The sequence below is a fragment of the Patiria miniata genome, unplaced genomic scaffold (assembly GCF_015706575.1).
Source record: "Patiria miniata isolate m_02_andy unplaced genomic scaffold, ASM1570657v1 HiC_scaffold_25, whole genome shotgun sequence".
Classification (NCBI taxonomy): Eukaryota; Metazoa; Echinodermata; class Asteroidea; order Valvatida; family Asterinidae; genus Patiria; species Patiria miniata.
In genome coordinates this window covers 5,188,826-5,201,693 of record NW_024037064.1, presented here as the reverse complement: position 1 = coordinate 5,201,693, position 12,868 = coordinate 5,188,826, and the positions used below count along the sequence as shown (strand labels likewise).

General features: G+C 37.8%; 1 long non-coding RNA gene across 1 annotated transcript; it reads left to right on the top strand.

Moving 5' to 3' along the window:
• The first annotated feature begins 6,598 nt into the window (after positions 1 to 6,598).
• LOC119733243 lies at positions 6,599 to 11,213 on the top strand. The gene is made up of 3 exons (XR_005271729.1): positions 6,599 to 6,716; positions 10,099 to 10,243; positions 11,178 to 11,213. It is a non-coding gene; the product is annotated as an uncharacterized LOC119733243 (long non-coding RNA).
• Positions 11,214 to 12,868: the final 1,655 nt, after the last annotated feature.

Genomic DNA, 12,868 nt, shown 5'->3' with positions numbered 1-12,868 from the left:
ATGTCATGTCCTAAAAAGTCCAATTTTGCCAGGGAAATATGGAAGCATTTACTGGGGGTACATGTTCCAAGTGTGGCCTTTATTTACGGAGGTAGTCCAGTAAATTGGCCACATTTGCAATTTTTCAGACCTGAGTCTCATAGGTTTTTTTAATGCAAAGGGTGTCAAGTGATATCCAGGTGGGGTATGGAAGTCTTTCCGCTTTGTTTATCCACAGACCATTGTTGTCATGTGATGTGCACACACGCAGTTGTAACTCCGATGGGGCTAACATGTACATTGTGTACTGAGACTTGGGTTATCGTTATCTTCAGGACACCTCTATTTTTTACAAGTTCCGTTCAAAAGTGACTTTTATATGACTGTTCAGAACAGTTCAGTACCAAAGTGACTTTTTCAGGCTAGTCTTTTTTCTTCAGACTAACTCATGTCTGTTGTACTTTTGAAACGCACTTTCGAAGAAAATGTGACTTTCCTAGTCCGAGTAACTTGGACCAAACTTATCGCCTTTTTTAACATTCGGACATGGTCTGGCGATAGTAAGGTCCAAGCTAATAGTGCGAGCTGGACAACATCATCCTGTCACTGTCCCAAAAACCAACATTTTCCAACAAAAAAACATCAGATTTCACACTCAAAACGGCCTCCAAATTACTAGATATGCCACATGAGGTATAAGTTAATCGATGATTAAGATGGTTGTACTGAAGTTTACTTACGATCCGGAAGAAAAGTGAAATTTCCCGTTCAATTCTGAGAGCTCCCCTCGCGATCTTGAACACGTTAAATTTCCAACTCGTGTTAACGTTTGAATGACGTGATTTCTTCTTCATCATGCCCAGCGTACATTCGATGGTCCCCGTAGCGATGCATCGATTATGATAATGAGTCACGTAAACACAGGTGCATTTCGAACTGTAAAAGGGAATCGGGAACCAGCTTGAACTGGTATCCGCCATAAAAGCTGCGCTAGTTACCGACTCCCTATTATCGTTCGAATGCACATGGGTTTACAAACGTGATCCAGTCTACTCATTATTATAATCGATGCATTGCGCGCGCTCGGTAACGGAATCGCACTCGGGATACGGGGACCATCGAATGTACGCTGGGCATGAAGACAAAATCACGTCGTTCAAACATTAACACAAGTCGGAAATTTAACGTGTTCAAGATCGCAAGGCGAGCTCTCAGAATTGAACAGGAAATTTCACTTTTCTTCCGGATCGCAAGTAAACTTCAGTGCAACCATCTTAATCATCGATGTCTACTTGTGCCTCAGGTGGCATATCTAGTAATTTGGAGGCCGTTTTGAGGGTGAAATCTGATGTTGTTTTTTGGAAAATGTTGGTGTTTGGGACAGTGACAGGATGATGTTGTCCAGCTCGCACTAGTATTAGCTTGGACCTTATAATCGCCAGACCACGTCCAAATGTTAAAAAAAGGCGATAAGTTGGGTCCAAGTTACTCGGACAATGACTTTCCTATTTTTTTTTTTTGCAATCAGAGACAACGTGCATGTTGTACTTCTCACAACACGCGTGCAAGCCAGACAGAATGAAAGCCTGATGCTGATTGGCTAATTAACAAATTTAAAAAAAAATATTAATTTTTTTATCAGCCAATCAGCTAGCCCCATAAATGTGGCCTATTTACTGGACTGCCTCCGTAAACATAGGCCACACATCCACATGTACAAAAAACGTGTCGACTTTGCCAAATTTTTGATTTTCACATTTAGGCTTACTTTGTAGATTTTTTTTGCTTTAGAAGCATTCTCACCCTCTATATAGGCTAATCAGAAAGTGCTGCCTTTTTCAGATGTTTAATTTTTGTGAAATTTCATGTTGAAATTTTGATACGCAAACGTGTGCAAATGTATCTGGAAATTTCACGAAAAATGAACATCTGAAAAAGGCAGCACTTTCTGATTAGCCTATATAGAGGGTGAGAATACTTCTAAAGCAAAAAAAACGTAAAAAGTAAGCCTAAATGTGAAAATCTAAATTTGGCTAAGTCGACATGTTTTTTGTACATGTGGATGTGTGGCCTATGTTTACGGAGGCAGTCCAGTAAATAGGCCACATTTATGGGGCTACCAATCAGCATGATCAGCATCGAGCATTCAATGAGCTTTCAAAGTTAGCATCTTGTATTTTTGAACCCTTTTTCTAGTTGTCTTCCTCTTTTACCCCAAAATTTCCCTCATAAATCAAAAACATTCCCTTCTTTCCACAAAATACTAAACAAAAGGAAGGTAAGAATGCAGTATTCAGCGTTTGTGTACAAAGTTTACGGAAATTCAAGAAGATTCTCAAGAAGATTCTCAATTTAAGTTTTAACCAAATTGGAATTGATTCTCAGTCCCAGATTCATATATTTTAAATATTTTTACAATGACTGACCTTTATTAACATGATATATGAAGAAAATGTGCGTCAACGTTGCAACGTTCTTTCCCAAAACGTTCCCTCTCTTGCTGAACTTCAGGAGTTTCGTCCACAACTTTCATGACATGCATGACTTTTGTTTACGATCGACCAGTTTGACAGGCGCCCTCTGTAGTTCTAGTTGGACGTAGACATCTTGCATTCTGAGGGCGCCCTTCTCAATTAACTGTGGGGGGATTAAAGTAAGATTAAAGTAAGGCACATAAATTTGTCTTTGTGCTAGACTCTTTTGTCAGGCGCGTCCCTTTTCATAAAAATCTTGTAAACTAGTGAAACAAAAGACTTTCAAAAAAGTAAAACGGCCATAATTTTCTTAGTTTTCAAGAGGATCATGTTGCCATTTTCCATGAAAATTGATTCGGATTGTATTTTTTTGCCTTTAATTAAACACTATATTGTTTCAGTCAGATATAATTTGTGTTGTTCAACGCTTTCTCATGAGCACACTATTTATTTTAATCATATTAAATTCATTTTAGACAGCTACCCTCTAATTTCAATAGGCTTAATTGTGTCACAAGGGCATTACATTTCAACATGGAACATCAAACACTATATTTAATGCTCTTAGAGCAGTAGAGTGGTGACAGCGCGAAAAATTCATCCCAATTAAAGTCAATTCATTTGGTTGAAAACACAACACACTGGCTTAAAGAGGTACATTTTCAAAAGTGCCACGTGTTATGAACTCAAATTTGGCTCAATGTTTGGTCGTGATGTCATCATGAGGAAGTCCACATTAAATTGCGAAAGGGAACATCAAACACTATATTTAAAACAAATCAAGCAGTAGAGTGGTGCGAAAAAAAGACGTTTTCCGTGGGCACACTTTTAATTTTGCCGACTAAAATGTTAACTTATTTCAAAAGAGTTCACAACCACCGTTAATAAGGATTTTACCATTGTACTGAAACGACACATGCCATAGTCCCCAGGGTGAACTTTACTTTCAATTTGTTTCCAATAGTACTATAGCAGCGAGGGCGTACCGCTTGACTAGAAGAGAACGAGGATAGACTTGACTCCTTTAATTGTGAAGAGCGCCACCATTTGATAAACATGCCTGTGGCGGACAGCACGTGTTATCTGTTTTCTGGCGTTAACGTAAGGCACAACGACGTTTCCCCGATTGCGTAATTTTTATTCCTAGGAGGGTTAGGGGCAATGTCATGAATAATTCATGTTTATCCATGAGAACGGACAATGACATCAACAGCATTGTTGTTAGTTAATCAACTAGTTACAATACATTAAAGCATTTTAAAAGAACAGTTGTCGTCGAGCTACCACACAGTAGCCTAGTGGATAGCGAGATTAGCTTATGGATACAAAGATCCCTGGTTCGAATCCACTTCGTCGCTGTTCATTTTCATCAGCTATTTTTCTTCTCCAAATTTATCACTGATATAATTTTAAATTAAGGGGAAATAGAACGAGAAGCTAAGTCTTGCAATGATTCAAAGGAAAAACTGAATTATTCATGACATTGCCCCTAACCCTCCTAGGAAAAAAAATTACGCTCCCCGATTTGGGTTGCCAAATTTCTTCGTTGACGAACTTCAACTTCATTCATTAAAATGCTGGTACTATTAGTTACTTTAATTATGCTTTTTGTTGAACCCTTGTGAACAATTTCAGTGTCTTTAAATTGAGTCCGAAATGCAACTTTGAAAACGGTGGCGTCCGGAAATTGGGCACAAAATCGGCTCAGTAAATGTGGCGTGCTTGAATAAAACAAAACTATAAAAACTCCAAAGTCAATGCCTCAGAATCTTTGGTTGATAAATTCTGATAAACCATCATTATCTTTACTTACACAGTACTTAAAAGTTTGTTAGTCCGAGTAACTTTGACCCAACTTATTGCCTTTTTAACATTCGGACATGGTCTGGTGATATTAGTGGGGTCCGAGCTAATGCTGTATGCCCAGCAACACAATTCTGTCACTAACCCAAAAAACCTAACATAGCCCAATAAAAACATGAGATTTTACCTCAAAACGGCCTCCAAATTACTAGATACGCCACCTGAGGTACAAGTAGACATCGATAATTAAGATGCTTGTAGTTGTACTGAAGTTTACTTACAATCCGGGTGAAAAGTGAAAATTCCCATTCAATTCCGAGAGCTCCCCTCAAGATCGATTGTGAAATTTTCTACTCATCATAATCGATGCATGGCGCGCGCCCGGTAACGGAATCGTACTCGGGATACAGGAACCATCGAATGTACGTGGGCATGAAGACGACATCGCGTCGTTCAAACATTAACATGAATCGGAAAATTAACGTGTTCACGATCGTGAGGGGAGCTCTCGGAATTGAACAGAAAATTTCACTTTTCATCTGGATCGTAAGTAAACTTCAGTACAACCATCTTAATTATCGACGTCTACTTGTACCTCAGGTGGCGTATTTAGTAATTTGGAGGCCATTTTGAGGGTGAAATCTGATGTTTTTGTTGGGCAATGTTGGGTTTTTGGGTCAGTGACAGAATTGTGTTGCTCTGCATAAACCATTAGCTTGGACCCCACTATCGCTAGACCATGCCCGTATGTTAAGGCGATAAGTTGGGTCCAAGTTACTTGGACTAAAAGTTTGTCAGAAAATGATTTTTTTATGGCAGTGGATATTTTGCCGGAGACGGCCAAACGTTAGTTTGCAGCATATGCACTGAACATGTGCAGTTAGGCCTACTGTTTTTTGGTACTTAAACATTTTCCGGTGACAAATTTTAGTCTGGCTCCATGCCAATATTAACTTCGTATTCACAAGATAGGAATCAGACCATTTTTATAATTTCGGACTTTATTTCACTTTAAAAATAAATCCTCCAGAGCAACAAATCTGAAAAAGAAAATGTAATACTCTGCAATAAAATGTTTGAGACATGTTAAAATAACAAAAGAAGGATATTCTTATTTATTTGGGCCATCCCCCCCCCCCCCCAAAGAAACCTTAGAAATGTGGCAGGGATCGGGATCGAATCCAGGTCATCCCTCTCACAAGGGCCTTTGCTTAACCACTACACCTAGTGTGCTACACAACTTTTGGTGGGAATTTAATACATTGTATAATTCAGCCCTATCTAAAGAGTACTGCGCCCTCTGTTGATATGATGATTGCCACCGGCAAACCTTTAGTAAACGTTAGTTTGCCGGCATTACCTCCGGCAAAATATCCACTATCTTTTTTTTTTTGGACGCATATAGCTTGAGTTAACTTGAGAAACTCCAGCTCCAATGCTTATTTATCGCATTAAATTAGAGCAGGAGGCAGAACTACGTTAAAAAAAACTAGATCGTAAGATGCCCGAGATCCGGGACCGTGTATATCCCCCAGTGTTGCAAAAATGGTCCATTTTCCCTCTATTATCCCAACCAAGATTCTTTAATCCATATCTCATGCAGTGAAACGCCACTATATACAAATGTATAGTATTAGCCTTGAACGTGGCATTGTATAACGAACACCACTATAACAAACATTATTTGACTATAACAAATAATCCCCATGGGCTCCCAAAATAGTAAATTTTATTATAGTTAATGCAAAATCAATATAACCATGCTATAACGAACAACCACTATAACGAATACTGTCAGTCGACTCCACCATGTTTGTTATAGCAGCGTTTCACTGTTTGTAACTCCAGCTCCAATGCTTATTGCAATTAGAGCTGGAGGCACAACTACGTTAAAAAATCTAGATCGTAAGAGGCCGGAAATCCAGGACCATATATCTCCAGTGTATTCCAAAATAGTCCATTTTCCCTCTATTAATCTAGGATGCCACTTTTTAGGTTAACCTGAATTCAGAGTTTTTTTTTTTTTTATAAGACAAATTAAAAAATGTTGGATTTGGTCTGAAACATAAAAAAAACCACTTTTTGAAAGGGGGTAATTTTAAGGGTAGTTTCAGGGTTTTTTTGGTAATGTTTCAGGCTGATTATCCCAACCCAAATTCCCTAATCCATACCAAATACCATGCAGCAGTCATTCATGAAGCTAATAATCGACCTCAAACTGAACAAAAGAAAGAGTGAAAACATGTATTTCACTGACAAATGTTCCATTTGACTTGATCATCCATCCTTGCACTATTTCATGCCGAAGCATTATAGACTCTGATTTTGTTACCAACAGACTTTGAATGATGTTATTTGACCCCTGAAAATTGAGAATCAGCCAGAGCAGTCCTGTATGGCGGTCGTGTGGAAAGGATGCAACCGTGTGGGATGGCCGTCACTACAAGCAGTCACTTCTTGGTAAGCCAAATGTGATCATTTATTAAGTTGCCCCATTCATGGGGAGGGGGGGGGAGGGGGGGTTTGACTTTTTTAGAGGGAGGGGAGATGGGGCAACTAGAACCAACTTTTCAGCCCTTTTCACACTAGAGCCTCTCAACCTGGGTTGAACTCAACCCTGGGTGAACCCAGTGCCGCCCTGGGTTGAGTTTTTTATTTCAACCCTGTGTTCAACCCCACATCATTTCACACTTGTTTCATGCAAATCAAGCTTGTCATGCTCAGGTACTACTGTTTTGAACCCTGGCCAAAATTTCAACCTGGGTTGAAAATCTCAACCCTGGTCAGGAGCAGGGTTGAGTTCAACCCGTGGTGAAATCAATCTCAGGGTTGACACATGGTTGAAATTCTTAAAGTGTGAAACGATACATGTTTTCAACCCTACGCCAACCCCGAGATTTGTCTAGTGTGAAAAGGGCTTCACTTTAATAGAGAGAAAGTAAGTTGAGAAACCATAGTCGCAAGCCTACTTCTGGACCCCTTTCCCGCAAGACTCATGAAAATCCACTTTGTTCACCAAGCTAGCTGGCATGTTTAGAGTAAAGAATAACTAGATGTATATGTGTTTTGAACTCATTACAAGTGTCCCCAAATAGGGTAAAGTCACAGAGTTTCGTGGCTGTCCTTTAAAGCAATATGCCTTCAGAAACCACCAATGTGGATACAATTGGGACCAGCCATGTTTACCCATCCTATCAAGATGGTAAAAAGAGAAAACAGGTCACGATGAAGCCATTTTTGGTGAGAGCAGTGGCCCAAAACATTATTTTAAGATGTTTTTCACAAATTTAGCATCAGAGATTACAGTTGTTTGAGCTGGAAGGCACAAATACCAGCTGTGCAAGTCAGAGTTTGGGATGTCATAAGGTTTAGTTCAACAAAATAATATTTAAAAGACTAATCATACAATTTTGCTAATAAATGGCCTTATCCCAGGGACTAAAAACATGAAAAAGGATGAATGCATTTATTTCTGCTCATTTCAAAATTATACATTAAATTTGAATAGAATTAATTACAGTAGAGTTTGAAAAGTTTCTTGAAAATTTATAATTCTTTGTTAAACCTAAAAACTGCAGTGATTAGTATAATTGTTTTCATTAATTTCAAGTTGAAATGGCAACCAAATAGGTACAACAATGAAAACAGAGATCTGGAATTTAATTCTTGGAAGGGCAAGGACATTTCAAGGAGGCAGTCAGGCAAAAATCAAGGCAACAGAGGCCATAGCTTCCTGAAATTCAATACCATTGATTTGAAAATTTGTTAAAATGTTTGGCAACCTTTCACACTTGAAATTTGTAACCTTCAAAGAAAATAGTACAAATTTCCATCAAGATAATCCCTTGTGAGTAAAGTTTGCAAAACTTAGTGAATATTAAAAGACTAATTTTTAAAGTAATCTTGATTAATTTTGATTGTGTAAAGGTATATTGTGCATAGGATCATTTGCTCTTTGCAGGTTTTTTTTTTTTTCCTGAGGCAACAAAAGTGTTCAATATTTTAAGTAGGGTGCATAACAAGCATTCTGTTCAAGTCTTAGCTGAGTGGTTACTATGTAATTTGGAGAAAACAGAGAAAACATAATGCACAAGTCTTTGGATCTCGTAACTGGATTCTGTAGGCACCCCATTTTGAAACCACCTTCAATGTTTGTTTTCTGACAATACCATTTCAGGTGGAATTATTTCACAGGGTGTTTGTTACCAGTCCTATAGTTCTTCACTTTGAAGTTTCTGTCATTAAATCGGTAGGTGCTTATCTGGGTAATTGCAAATGATCCTACATGGCTTTAAAAAGTGAAGTTAACAGAAATACAGAATAATTAAACGTACAGGCTGTAATTTCTATTATCAGAAAATGTAATGTAAAGATAGCACAGTATACAATGAGTAGATGTATATGTTCTATTAGGAACAAATTGAAGAATATACACATAAAGGGAATTTACAAAGTCTTGTTGTGACTACTAAGATCTACATACAGTGGTGAATTGTTAAACTCTTAAAAGTCTATTTGAACATTAATTTTTTTTACAAAAGATTTATACTTTGCAACAAATAAATAATTGTTGCTAAAACACAAACTGAATTGATGATTTTTGTTCATTTTCAAGTTTTCTGAAATGGATTGTGACGAAAAACGTGAATTAGAAATTTGCTATTTGTGTGCCACCTTGAAAAGGTCCCACAAAGGTCCCACACGTGTGGGACCTTTTCAAGGTGGCCGTCAGGCCAAAATCAAGGCAACTCAGGCCGTATAGCTTTCTGAAATTCAGCTTCAGTCGAATTGATTTCTAATCATTCAAACTGAAGGGATATTTGACAGTCTGAGAACAAATGTCAACAGAATTTGAAATTAAGATAAAAACATTCTGATAAACATGAGTCTTAATTCTGTGAATTAAGACAGGAAACCAAATTAATTTTCACTCATCTTTAGCAAACATTTCAATGAGTAAATTATCTTCAATATACATGTAAGCGTATCGTAAATTCAAATGTGTAAACGGAAACTGCAAAAAGTAATGTCAAAACTGAGTAAATAAAGGCTTATTGAACAGTAATCTGAGTACTAACTGTCGTGCTGAACGTACATGCTTAAAATGTATATCACAAAATACTTCTCAAGGATGAAGTGCTTGTAAAACTGTCTCAAAAGTTCTATTAAAAAGCACAATACATAATGGATTACATGTAGATTTTCCATTAGGAACCATTTTCAGAATCCCAGGGAGTTTTCGAAATCTTGGCTATGTCTCCAGCTTTGGCTTGTACTATTTAAAGCCTCTGATGAGGTCAAGAAATAAACCTCATGAACACTGTCAACACAATTCTCCATTCTGTGAATGAAGATCTGAAACCACATTAATAGAATGAGCTTTGTCACTCATCTTTAGGATACATTTGGACAAGCCAATTGACTTGTAAAGCAGCGTTTTATTAATTAAATCTGTACATGAAACTGCAAAAAAGTAACACAAAATTAACTGAGTGAATAAAGGCTTATCTTAAACACTAATATGCACGTATTTGAACTGAGTAATGCATTATCTTGAACACTAATCCTAACACAAAATTGAACTGAGTAATGCATTTGTAAAGTTATAATTATTCAAAATAAATGTTAAGAATGTTAAATCTCAAGAACGAAATGATCCTAAACATTTCTCAAGTCTTGTTTATAAAGATAGCAGAATATATACAGCAACTTCCATCAGGAACAATTTAAGAATCTTAATTGTGTTTATGAAATCTTGGCTTTGTCCCTGGCTTTGACTTTGGGATTCATGATTTTTGTACGCTGATGTAAACTTTATATTGGTCCATTTTCTTCATTACAGACACAAAATCCTGTCACACAAGGCCAATGGATGGTTGGTGCATTTTCACTGAGTTTGAATGTGGTAGGATTCTTAGGAATCTAGAGCCAGAGATGAAGCGGAAGCCACAAGGAAGCCGGGGTTTTATAAACACCACAGAAAGTTGGTAAGTATTGGATAGATTGATGGCAATCCATGTACTGGGTGAGGGAGGGGTGTTGGGTTGAGGAGGCGGGGGTCATTACATTCAAACACCTCAACACCCACTAAACTCCCCTCTCCTTTCAAATTTACCTTTTAATTTAGACAAACAATAGATTCAAGTCATCATGCATGTAAGATTAAAACAAATTGTCCCCCAATCAAATCTAATGTAGCTGTAGTCAAATCACTGTTTATATAAGACTTTGTATAGTAACAAAATGTAATTGATGCACTGTTTATTTAAGAATTTGTATGGTAAAATGGTTCACATCAGAGGGATCTGGCAGTTTGGATTTTTGAGGAGAGATGTGATATGACTGGGACATGAATGTTGATTGGTGCTGTAATGACTGGACAATTTCATCCTCAACATTTGCTGTTGGGATGATGATGATTGCTAGCCAATGTCATGTTGGATGACATCACACCTTGTGATACATCTTGATGAAGTAGTGTTCAGCCACTGCCAGCTGGCCATTGGATGTGAATGTGATTCCAAGTGGGAAACACAGACCCTGATCCACGCAATCAAGAAACCTGCCATCTTGGTCATAGTGGTGAATATGACCAGTGCCAGCTGCACCTTGGTCCACTGCAAGGTAGATGCCTGAGCTGTCACAGCATACACCATCACACCACACTGGCCCACCATTGATAGTTGGTTTGATGGTGGTGTGTATAGAACCTTTACAGTCGGTAATATCCACTTTCTTTGTGTGGAATCCACTGACCACAACTCTATCAGTGTCGTCATCAACAGCCAGGAATTGAGGTGGAGTCTGCACTGGTATGGTGTGTAGGATCTCACCATCAGTGGGTCTGTGTTCAGTCCACACCATTCTTTCTATGTCTCCTACTAAAATAATACCGTTTGTCCTGACTGTTGTGCTCTTTAGGTTCACTTGTGTCTCCTCAACCTCACTCGGTGCTACTGTTGGGAATTTGAAGTCAAGAGTGTTGTCCTTCATGTTGAACACCTTGACATACTTGCTTCCATCTTCCAACACAAGCAAGCGTTGCTCAGGATTGTGGATGGCTGCAACTGCCAGTGGACCTGTGGGTAAAGAAGAACTCAAATGTAACATATGCACAGTATGTAAATGCACTGTCACTATTCTCAGTCCCCATGAAATACAACATACCTAATGAATACATGGCCTGCCTCAAAGCCCGGTCATGTACAAGTAGTACATCAACATTGTGTTGTCTCCAACCACCATACATGTTGTGAATAACTGGCACGTCTTGGAGACTCTGTTTGCAAATACATGAACATGTGCCTGTACCTGTACCTCGATGTACATGTACTCTCTGTGCTATTCTCATGGTTCAAACCTTACAAATATATTTAGTCTTGTATTTAACTGTTTATTTTTTAGCTAAAAAAAGTTATTAGATTTTCAAATGAAGCATTGAACAAAATATAGAGCAATTTTTAGTTATCAAAAGTTTAAAACTTTGAATTAATAACTCAGTTCTTGCAAAGTACACTAATGCCTGCTGTATGTCAGAATTTACTTGAGGTTTGCATTTGTCTATAAAAAATGGGTGGTTGGGCGTGAAACTATGGTACAGTACATTCGTCAGTTGTATGTTTTAGAGAGAAAAAAGGAAGAAATGAACTTAAGCATTTTTAGTCCAAGCGTTCAAAAACTATTATTTACTTGTCAAGTAACTTCTGGCTTAAATGCATCTTTTCCAAAGTTTCCCGACATTGACTTCTAGTCTGATGAGGTCAGCATTATGAAATTTGAGAAAGTATTTTTATTGTCCAAAGAATATTTATGAGCAATTTGAAAAATTGTTGACAAATGGTCTTTAAATACCAAGAAAAAAAATATAACTTATTGAAACATGCCGCTAGAGCTTACTTAAGCTACACTGGTGCCCTCATGGTTTTTATTGGCTGTTTTGGCAACTGGCCGAAACAGCCTTGTTTTCGTTAAGATTTTTTTTTCTTTTTTTTTTCCAGTCATTTTTGCCCATAGCATTTGTACAAGTTTTTTTGTTACTGGCACTTTGGCCTCTAAAATCAACCGGATTGCCTTTATACTCGGCACACACTTAGACCAGCATCTGCAGTTGATCCTCGAACATTGACGTCATCATGTGTCACGTGACGTCACATTATATGCAATTTTTCTGTTGTGACCATTTTCTAGCAGAATTCGGCTAGATCTGACAGATGGGCTCTATCTCCACAACTGCAGGTCCGATTGGGTTGAAAGTTGGTATTTACCTAGACCAGGATGTCTTATAGATGAATACTCGACGTCATGACAACGTCATCATGTGACATATGACGTCATATAAAATAAATATATTTTGAAGGCCTATATCTCCTGAACTACCGTACAGGTCCTATGGGGTTGAAAGTTGGTATGTACCTAAACCGGGATGTGTTATAGATGAAAATTGAAGTGACGTCACGATGACGTCATCATGGGTCACGTGACATCACGTTAAAGATTAATAGATCTTTAAAAATCTATATACAATCAACCGTAAGAGACCTGAACTTGACGTTTACAGGAATGGATAGAATAATCCAGGGTCTTCATTTTTTTTTATATTATGTGCAAAATCA